The sequence below is a fragment of the Falco cherrug genome, chromosome 10, assembly GCF_023634085.1.
Source record: "Falco cherrug isolate bFalChe1 chromosome 10, bFalChe1.pri, whole genome shotgun sequence".
In the NCBI taxonomy this organism is placed as follows: domain Eukaryota; kingdom Metazoa; phylum Chordata; class Aves; order Falconiformes; family Falconidae; genus Falco; species Falco cherrug.
The window spans coordinates 19652207-19661908 of NC_073706.1; positions in this window are offsets into that span (position 1 = coordinate 19652207).

A 9702-nucleotide genomic window follows, 5' to 3' on the forward strand; every position below is an offset into this window, starting at 1 on the left:
GCTTTTCCTGTTGTGTGCAACGCAGAGACCCAGTCGCCAGTGCCTGCTGTGGCAGAGTGACAGAAACATCACCATGACCTGCTCCACACTGTGTCTAGAGCCAGGAGCTGGATGGATGGATGGATGGGGGCTTCGAGGAGGAGGTAGCAGGCAGCCCCCGAGCCAACAGCAGGTAGGATGCAGGGATCAGAGGGGCTGTCCTCCTGCCAGGCTCAAAGCTGTGCCTTCGTGTCCCTGCCCTGATGGTCTGGAGTGGGCTGCTGGCTGCGCTCAGGTGGCTGAAGCACATCTGGAGTGCTGTGCCCAGTGCTGGGCCCCCAGTTCCAGAGAGACAGGGAGCTACTGGGGATGGGGCAGCAGAAGCTGTGGGGATGATGAGGGGATGGAGCATCTCCCTGATGAGGAAAGGCTGGAGAGCTGGGGCTGCTCAGCCCGGAGGAGAGAAGACCGAGGGGCTCTGATCAATGCCTACAGACACCTTAAGGGCGAGTGCCAGCAGGACGGGGCCAGGCTCTTTTCAGCGGTGCCCAGCGACGGGCCAAGGGGCAACGCGCACCAACGGCAACACGGCAACTTCCATCTGCATGTGAGGAGGAACTTCTCTGCCTCGGGGGTGGCAGAGCCCTGGGCCAGGCTGCCCAGAGAGGCCAAGGGGTCTCCTTCTCTGGAGACGTTGGAACCCACCTGGACGCGGCTCTGTGCAGCCTGCTCTAGGGGAGCTGCTTCAGCAGGGGGGTGGGCTGGGTGACCCCCAGGGGTCCCTTCCAGCCCTGACCATGCTGTGACTCTGTGACTGTAAAATTGCTCTCTGCTTTTCAGCTCCCCAGCTGCCGGCATTAAGCAGCTATGTTTTGAATTGAGAGCTAAATGCAGAAAAGGATATAATTTTGTTTTGGGGTTTGTTTTTTTAGGATCCTACAGAGTCTGTATTAAAAGTTATGACAAGGATCTTCCTCGCAGCGAGTTCGGCCCTCCCCGTGCAGTACGGGCAGGCAGCCGCGAGAGGGCATCGCAGACCGGGCAGGGACGGTCCCCCCTCGCTCTCCGCCCTGCCAGGATGGAGCATCTCCAGGGTCCTGCATGGCTTCTGCCCCTGCCTCTGTGAAGCCATCACACCTGCTGGCCTGTCTTCTGCAGCCTCTTGGCAGGTGTATTTCTGCAGCCTTCCTCTGCTGCTGGCAAGGGGAACTGGTGCGAGGTGGTTGCAACGGGACCGTAGGTCTGTGATGTGGGAAGGAACGGAAGGCTTTGGTTTCAGGGGTTCTTAGTTAAGCCTGAGGGATGTTGCAAAGCAGTGAGGATGGCCAGGTGAAGGACTGTGAATATTTTGCTATGTCTGGGTCTTTAGGTGTGATGTCCTCATTAGCGTCAGTAGGGATTGCTGCTCAGAAGCTCGTCTGACCCATGAGGTTGGCTCCTAAGCTTATAGAATCATAGACTCATTTAAGTTGGAAAAGACCTTTAAGATCATCATGTCCAACCATAAGCTCAGGACTGCCAGGTCCACCACTAAACCATGCCTCTAAGCACCACCTCTACATATTTTTTGAGCACTTCCAGGGATGGTGATTCCACCACCTCCTTGGGCAGAAGACATCTGTCCCTTATCCCCATCTGCCCACGTCTTCCACCAGCGCTTTCCTGCTGTTTTCCCTCTGAGAAATTAACCATGGTCCAGCTGCCAGACCCTCTCCGTGTCCTTTGGACAGAGTCTCTGGGTTCTCTTGTATATGCTGCTCTGTGAACAGCATTTCTCCTTGCACCCGTTTGTCCCATGGTATAGGGCCTGCCTGCCTGTCCTGGGCCAAAAAAGAAACTTCAAAGGGATGGCAGTTCAAACACCTGCCTTCATAGATGTGGCTGACTTGCTTGAAGGACAATGAGCAAAACCATTGGAGAGCATTTTGTTTCCTTCCTCTCTCCCTCCTGAATGTTTTTTCCCTGCCATAAAGCACAAAGGTGGTTTTATGTCACATCTGGAGTTCCGTGTCCATAAATCAGCCTTTGTGTGATCCCCCTTGCTCTGTAAGCAGAAATGATCTTGTGTGTGTGTGTGTGTGTGTGAGACCTTGACCTCTTCTTGGAGCTGATGAGAGAAAGGGCAAGTGGGAGCGGGCTGCCTGTTTGCCCTGGACATGCTCTAGTAACTGTAGGACCGGAGAAAGCTGTGCTGTGGGGGACAGTGGTCCTCAGGTGTCCCTGTGACAACTCACGCAGAGAGGCTTGGCCAGCTTGAGTAATGATGTTTTATAGTAGTACTAGGGATATATAGATGCACCAGGGCAAATGTACACATAGCATGGCAGTATGTCCATTGGGCCACCAGTGCCTTCGGCAGCAGCCTCTGAGGTTTGTTAGTATTGTCAATAAGCAAATTTGTGGGATGCGAGGCATTTTGGTACGGCACCAAAACCTGAGTAGCCTGGCAGTTACAGCAAAAGGACCAGAGATCTTCCTGTGGTGTTTTTTTTTCCTGCACCAGTTCAAGCGTAGATTATCCTCGGGGGTATCAGTTTAGCCACTTGTCTTGGAGCTTCATTTTCCCCATCTGCCAAACGGGGAGATGATTAGTTTCCACCATGAAGTGGATATCTGGGGGCCACCATGTAGGACAGCTGCTATCTAGAGCTCTCACAGGAGTGGTCAGAGATGTGTGTGTATGCTTCGTAAGTTCGCTCTGCTTGTATGTGGGGCTGTGAGCGTTTGTGCCTATATCCACGGCGGGGAGGGATAAGGGTCTGCGGGTCCAGCGTGAGGCACCTTGACCTGGACTGCAAAGGAGCTTGGGTTTGGGAGAGAAAAGGGGTGTTTTGTATCTCTGATGGAGGTTACTGTTGCGCACAATGAGGTCCTTTTTGGTACTTAGATGTCAATATGTATTTAAGAATCTAGGAGACCTTGAATGGCAAGAAGAGAGAAACTAGGATAAGAGACCTAGAAATCTGGTTGCTCATGGCAGTTGCCTGGATCTGCTGGTTTTGTTGTTTACCTGCCTTCGAAGTCACTCAGGGTTTGCCCGGGGCTGTAAATCAGCCTGTCTGCACAGTCGGTCAGTCTGTCCCCACACGTGCAGAGAGATGTATGTTTCCAGGAGCCAACAAATGAAAGATTTCCTGTTTGCTTCAGGTACAGTCAAGGAGAATGGAGAAGATAAGCAGGTGGCCTCAAAGAAGTCAGCTATTTCAAAGCTTTCATGATGACTAGTAACTTTTCTTTAGGACGAATCTATCAAACCAGTGAGGATTACTGCAGAATAGGCAGCGCTGTATCAGCTGTGGGGAAATTCCAGTAGTTTAGAACACTTGGGGAGCATGGCCCTGCTGGGAAGAAGTCAGTGTCCTGGCACAACTCTAAACGTGCACATGGCACTGAGGGCTGGGGCTGGTCAGCTCTGCCAAGGCAACACGTTCCTTATAGGAGCAATCCCTGTGGTGCCACTGGTGCTGGAAGCCAAGAGGTTGGTTTTGCTGTTTATCGTGTCAATATTTCTGTTTGTGCGAGGGCTATTGGGCTGAGCTGGAAGGCTGAATTCAGCCAGCCTGTTCAGATGGACTTTGTGCTGGTTTACATAGCAATTGGCAGGATCATCAGAAGCCAGAATAGGCCCCCATTGCATTAATTTCCATTTGCAAGAGATAAACTGGTTAGCAAGATGCCTTCTAGCCCTGCTTGCTCTGCGGCTGTAATGGTTCCGATTTTGTTCAGCAGTGAAATAGAATTGTTGAATCGCTTACATTGGAAAAGACATTTAAGATCATTGGGTCCAACCATAAACCTAACATTGCCAAGCCCACTGCTGAGCCATGTCCCTAAGTGCCACATCTCCATGTCTGGATGGTGTCTCAGCCCATCCCATCAACTGATCCCAGTCCTGGGATGGTGACTCAACCACTTCGCCGGGCAGCCTGTTCCAGTGCTCGATAGCCAAGGTACAGTTCCTCTTGCTGGGTCAGGCAGAAGGCTGAATTGTGCCACTATCTACTCTGTGGTGAGGTCAAGCGGACAGGACTCAGTGGACACCGAGGTCCCTTCCAGAAGGGCTGGTGTGTGTCACAGGGAACTGCGGTAAAGCAGTTGCAAAGCCTGTGCACCACGGAGCTTGGCTAAGCTTCAGCATCCTTGTCATAGCAGGTCTCCAAAGAGACCAACCCCTCCTGCTTATCAAGTAATAGTATATCCTATTTTATATATATATATATATACACACAAGCGTGGCAGAAGGCATTGAGGTGAACAGGGAAAGCTTTACACAGGGCATTTAGAGGGCAAGAGGGGGAATGTGAAAGGAGGTGAAATCAGAGAGAAGCAGCAAGACCGAGTGGTGTATTCCCGTGGGGAGAACGTGTGCTGGATTGCTGGTGTGGTGGGAGCTGGTAGGAGAGGTCCCAGCCCAGTATGATTGCACCGGTGAGATGGCAGGGACGCAGCGCGCAACCTGAAGAAGGAGAAGTGACAGAGCTCATTTGGGGGTGGATTAGAAGGGAAGGAGGGTGCAGAGAAAATGAGACTAGTTTTCTAGTCTAGTTGTGGGCTGGATGCGAGGGGAGGAAGGGTGAAGCTGAGCTGACAGCGATGCCTTGGCTCAGGAGATGTGCAGGCACTAGCTCGTATGATGGAGCAGAGAGGCGGAAGGGAAGGTTTGGGGAGGAATAGGTAATTCTCAGCTTTCTTTTGGACAGGTTGAACTTGAAATTATTCCCCTTGTAGGAGAAGATATTAGACTGGGTTAAAGCTGTCTGTGCGGCAGTAGCAAGCCCCAGACCAGCTCCCCACGGGACTGTCTTGCGGAGCAGAGCTGTGAAGAGGAAGCTGCAGGAGAGGCTGAAGACGGTCCCTAGAAAGCTTTGCAGTGACAACTCCAGCACTCGTTCTGTGCTACTTAAAGAGCTGTCAGGGGCATTCACGTGGGCAGACAGAACCTGACGAGCTTTATAACTTGAGGTACAATTCCAGAGGCTTTGTTAGTGTTTCCTATTTACGCTTCCACTTGAGTTCTGGGACTGCAGGTTTTCATCTGGCAGATGTAGATGTGGTATTGGCTCAAGGACGGCTCTTTGCCCTTAATTACTCTGGCTCATTGTGCTAATTCTGCCCTGTTAATCACCTTAGAGTCACTTTAAGATGCCTTATGCCAATGGACATGTATGTTAATCACAGTTGAAGGACACCCTTGCTCTTTCTGTATCAGAATTGCAGCTGAGGCTGGAAGAGGTGGCTTGTCCGTTGATTTTGATGACCTTCCCCTTTGGCAGGCCACATGCTGAACGCCAGCTGGCAAACCTGATAAGGAATGAAACACTAATCTAACTTCCAGTCAAACTGAGGACAGTCAGTGAACTTGACAAATAATGTTTCGGGGGGGTTGCAGCAGTGTTTCATGGTCCCATGAGTGGATGACAAGAGTGCTTTTGGGTAGATGAAGTGCTGGGACCACCCAAAAATCCTTGAGAGTTCTGGCTTTCACTAAGCCTAAAGACTCTTCCACTTCTACACTAGGTCCAGGAACGGGGTGGGACATGAGGACCAAATCTTGTTCATCTAGCACTGAAAGGATGTGCACGTGCCTGAGAAAAGACCTCATGTTTAACCCCCTGTTTTGGTCGTCTTCCCACTCCCCTGTTCTCCTGCGTAGATCATTGCATAGCCATGCATTTAGTAATACTTCACTCCTGCTTTGCAAAGGGACTGCTGGTGTGAACGAATTTAGACACATCAGACATTACGAGAACCTGTTTAAAATCTTCAGTGGCTTTGTGAAGACTTGGGAGTTTCCCTGGGATTCATACTCGTCCCATTGTTTTGGCTTGGGCTGGTGCTGCTGGGTCTGTGGCTGAGTGATGGGATAAAACCGAACTCCTTTGCAGCAGACGGTGCTTTCATTTCATGTGCAATGCCCATATCACAGGATGTTTGCACAGAGGGAAGAAAACTCTGGAGGTGATTTAGCCCTACTCCCTGCTTGTAGCTGGGGTACATTTGAGTTAGGTCAGGCTGGTCAGTGCCTTATCCAACTGAGTTTTGAAAACCCAGAAGTAATTTTGCTGTTGTCACAGCAGTGTCACTAGCTTCTCTTCGTTATGCAAAGCCTAACTTTACACATTCAAAATACACAAACACCTTAAACCTCCTTGCTGCAGCACGACCACTACCACAGCCTGACTTGTCTCTGTCTTAACAACGCATCTGTGAGAGCCTTTCTGAAATGTGGGCACATTTACAAAATATTTCCAGAGAGACTTTGAAAATTGTCCCTTTCTGTTCAGAGACTGTTACAGAGACATTGCAGAAAGGAAACTGCTGCTGAATCTCGATCTGTCGTTTTGTGTGTGATTTGTTTGCACATCACAGAGCAGATGGAGGCAACACATCATTGCTTTTTGTTTGTGGATTTTCAGTTATGCAGACAGAAATGTTCCTAGAGCCCTAGAGTGGTTTGGGTTGGAAGGGACCCTAAAGATGATCTAGTTCCTGACTTGCCCAAGGTGAGAGGCAGAATCTCATGCTGCAACGTTCAAGCCCAGACATTTTGTTAATAGGCAAATTGTTGTTTTTTTGCAGAAATGTGAAAGGAGTCATGAAGCTGGAATGCTGCGACGAGCACTGTAGTGTTAAAGTTGTTTTGGTGATGCCTTGCCCTCTAGTGATGTTGGATTGCATTTTGGTTACATACCTTTACTAAATCTGAGGTTTAATTTTAGTGCTTTGTGAGCTTCAGCATGATCAGGAGATGAGCATGAGGAAGGGATGGGAATTGGCATTGGCAGCAGCACTTTCATTTGTGTTCGCACTGTATTTCCACCCCGCCCTGGGTGACGGTGAAGAACAGTGTTTGCTGCTTAGGTCCGTTCAGGGGCATGAGTACAGCCTCAAGGTCTGTTGGCTTGCAAAGGGCGATAGTTTCAACCTCAGATTCAAACATCTTTTATTTTATATAATTTTAACTTTTTATTTATGTAATATTTATCTGGAAGTGCTTCTAGGACCAGGCAGAAGGAGGAACTGGCTCCAGCTGAGAAACCAACAGCAGCTTTGCAGGTTCAGAAACCCGGTTTCTGGCAAGGATTATCATTTTTTTAAATTTTGTTTTTCTGGATGAATTCTAATGGTAATATTGTCAGTCTAATTACTCTGCTAAGCATGTTCTTCTGGTCTCTGCTGAGACTTTACATCTCCATGAGCAATGACTTCCAAAATCACTCCCAGATCTCTTCACCAGAGGTGCTTTCCTGATCTGGGATATTGTTTAGGACAGAAGGGACCCGAAACAATTTCAGAAGCTGCCGTAGCACTTCTGGTGGAAGAGCCATGGATTGGCACAGACAAGGGCTGACACGAAACCCAGGAAGGCTCCCAGTGGAGTGGGTTGATCTGGGCTGGACCCAACGGCTGTCAGGCACTCTGTGATTAGACCCACACGTGTAGGCTTTAGCTTTGTGCTGATCACGATGAAAACAAGGGGCAAATCACAGATGAGAGAGTGCAGTATGGCTCCTATGTTTCATCTAAAACAGGTCACTGCTTAATAAAACTGGGTGCAGATCTGAGGCCATGATAATGGAAAGTTAAATGGATCAGACAAGTAAGCCAGCCACACCCGTTTCAACTGGGATCTGTGCAATCACAAGCAATTACCGTGATTAATCTCCTCATTGTCATATACAAATTCAGCACCTGGCCAATAGTTGGCTAATTGTGCTTCAGGCACAGGTGGTGCTTCCATGTGAGGATCCTCCTCGTTGACCTTTTTCTTAAGACTCAAGAAACATTGACTGTTTCTTGAGTCTTAAATTTCTGCTGAGCTTCCCTTGGCTGCTTTGGCTTGACTTGAGTAGCCTGTGCTACAACCAGTTGTTAGCAGTGGGTGGAAGAGCTCTGTTACAAAACCTCAGGGTATTTAGGCAAACAGTCACCATTCACACCAGTGGAGCAACCAAGCAACCTCCACTGGGGTTAGGAAATGGCCTCAAGTTACACAGGGGAGGTTTAGGTTGGATATTAGGAAAATATTCTTCCCTGAAAGGGTGGTCAGGCATTGGGACAGGCTGTCCAGAGGGGTGGCGGGGTCATCATCCCTGGAGGTGTTTAAAAAGCATGTAGATGCAGTGCTTGGTGACATGCCTTAGTGATGGGCTTGGCACTGCTGGGTGAAGGGTTGGACTTGATGATCTTAAAGGTCTTTTCCAAACGAAATGTTTCTGTGCTTCTATGATCTATTTATCAGACAGCTTGCTGGCTTGGGTGGCGTCCCCAAGTGTAGGTGCAGCCTGAGAGTAGCATCTTTGTCTCAGGATCAGCACCGTGTGCAGCTGTAGGAGAATGCTGTCACTCCTGTTAGCATCTGGAGTACTGGGTACCCTTAGCTTTGTTGATCTCTCAGAATTAACCCCAGGCTAAAATCCCCCACTTTCCTTCAAACCGACTGGCTAATTCTGGTCGAGAAATGCAACAGAAGTGATTGGGAGCTCCTGCAAGTGTTTCTGCAACACAAGTAGGCTTCTCACCAGGCATCTGGGTACCGGTGCTGTCTAATTCTGCAGCAGGCTGATGGGCAGTTTGTCTCCCTGGGGTGCTAGGAAAGGCGTTTTGGTGCACAGAAAAGCTGTAATCCAGGACTTGTTCAGCAGCTGAAGAAGACTTTGAATCTAATGCCTGTTCGCCAGGGAGTCCGTTCTCTCACCGAGGCTAGAAAAAACATTGACAGAAGGTGAAAAATTGGAACATAATCATTTCACTTGAATGAAATATTTGCCTTACCGGAGGCTAGCAACTTCACCTATATCTTTATTACATAGAAACTGCAGGCAGCCGGGAGGGAGGGATCGTATAAGGAGAACACACTGTGGAAATGTTTCTATATTATATCTGAGGAATTCAGACAGATTTTCCAAGCTGCCCGATGAAATATATGATAGTATGATCAGCCCTCAGCACAAATGCCGAACTACAAATTGAGTTTCTCCAGAGGCTGAATTTGTCTTTGACTTTTCTGAACCAAATTAAAAAAACCTGTTGCCAGAAGGGAACTATGTGACAACGTACCTTCTTGCACTGCCTGGGTAAAAACCGTGTGTGTGAGCACCATGAACATCTTTCTTATCACGTTGATGCCACATACCAGGTGTGTGGTGAAAGTTTCCTGAGACATCTGGAATTGGGCCATTGCAGAGTAAGTAAACCAGATTTGTATATGTTTTTTTAAAGCAGTAATGTTCATGGACGAAGGCTTCTTTATAGATCTTGTCAGTCCTAAATCTCTATTTTTTTAGGCCATTCAGAAGCTTAAAATAGAGTTGGAAATTATGAGTGCGATGCCTGGCATATGAATATTTAAGGTAAGAATATTAGGTGCATTTTATGTTGATTTCATGCCTTGGATTTCTTACCATCCATGTGCTAATTCCAAGGGGAGGAGGGAACTGAAAAGGCTTAACTTCATCTAGTCCATGGAAAGTTTAGTCTGTCACAGCTTACTGACACTTACAGTCAGATAAATTAAAAAAAAAAAAAGGCAACCCAGCCACTTTTTGGGTTCGCAGGGCCAGTACGGTTTCCCAATTTCGCACCTGAAGGATGACCTGAACTTTGGACAAGCTGAGCCTAAGCTTGTGGAAGATAAAACTTGGAAAACTGGCTGGCTTGCCACATTTCAACTAATGCCTGTGGATTCCCAGCAGAGGTACAAGCCCTGTGAAAAACCCAAGA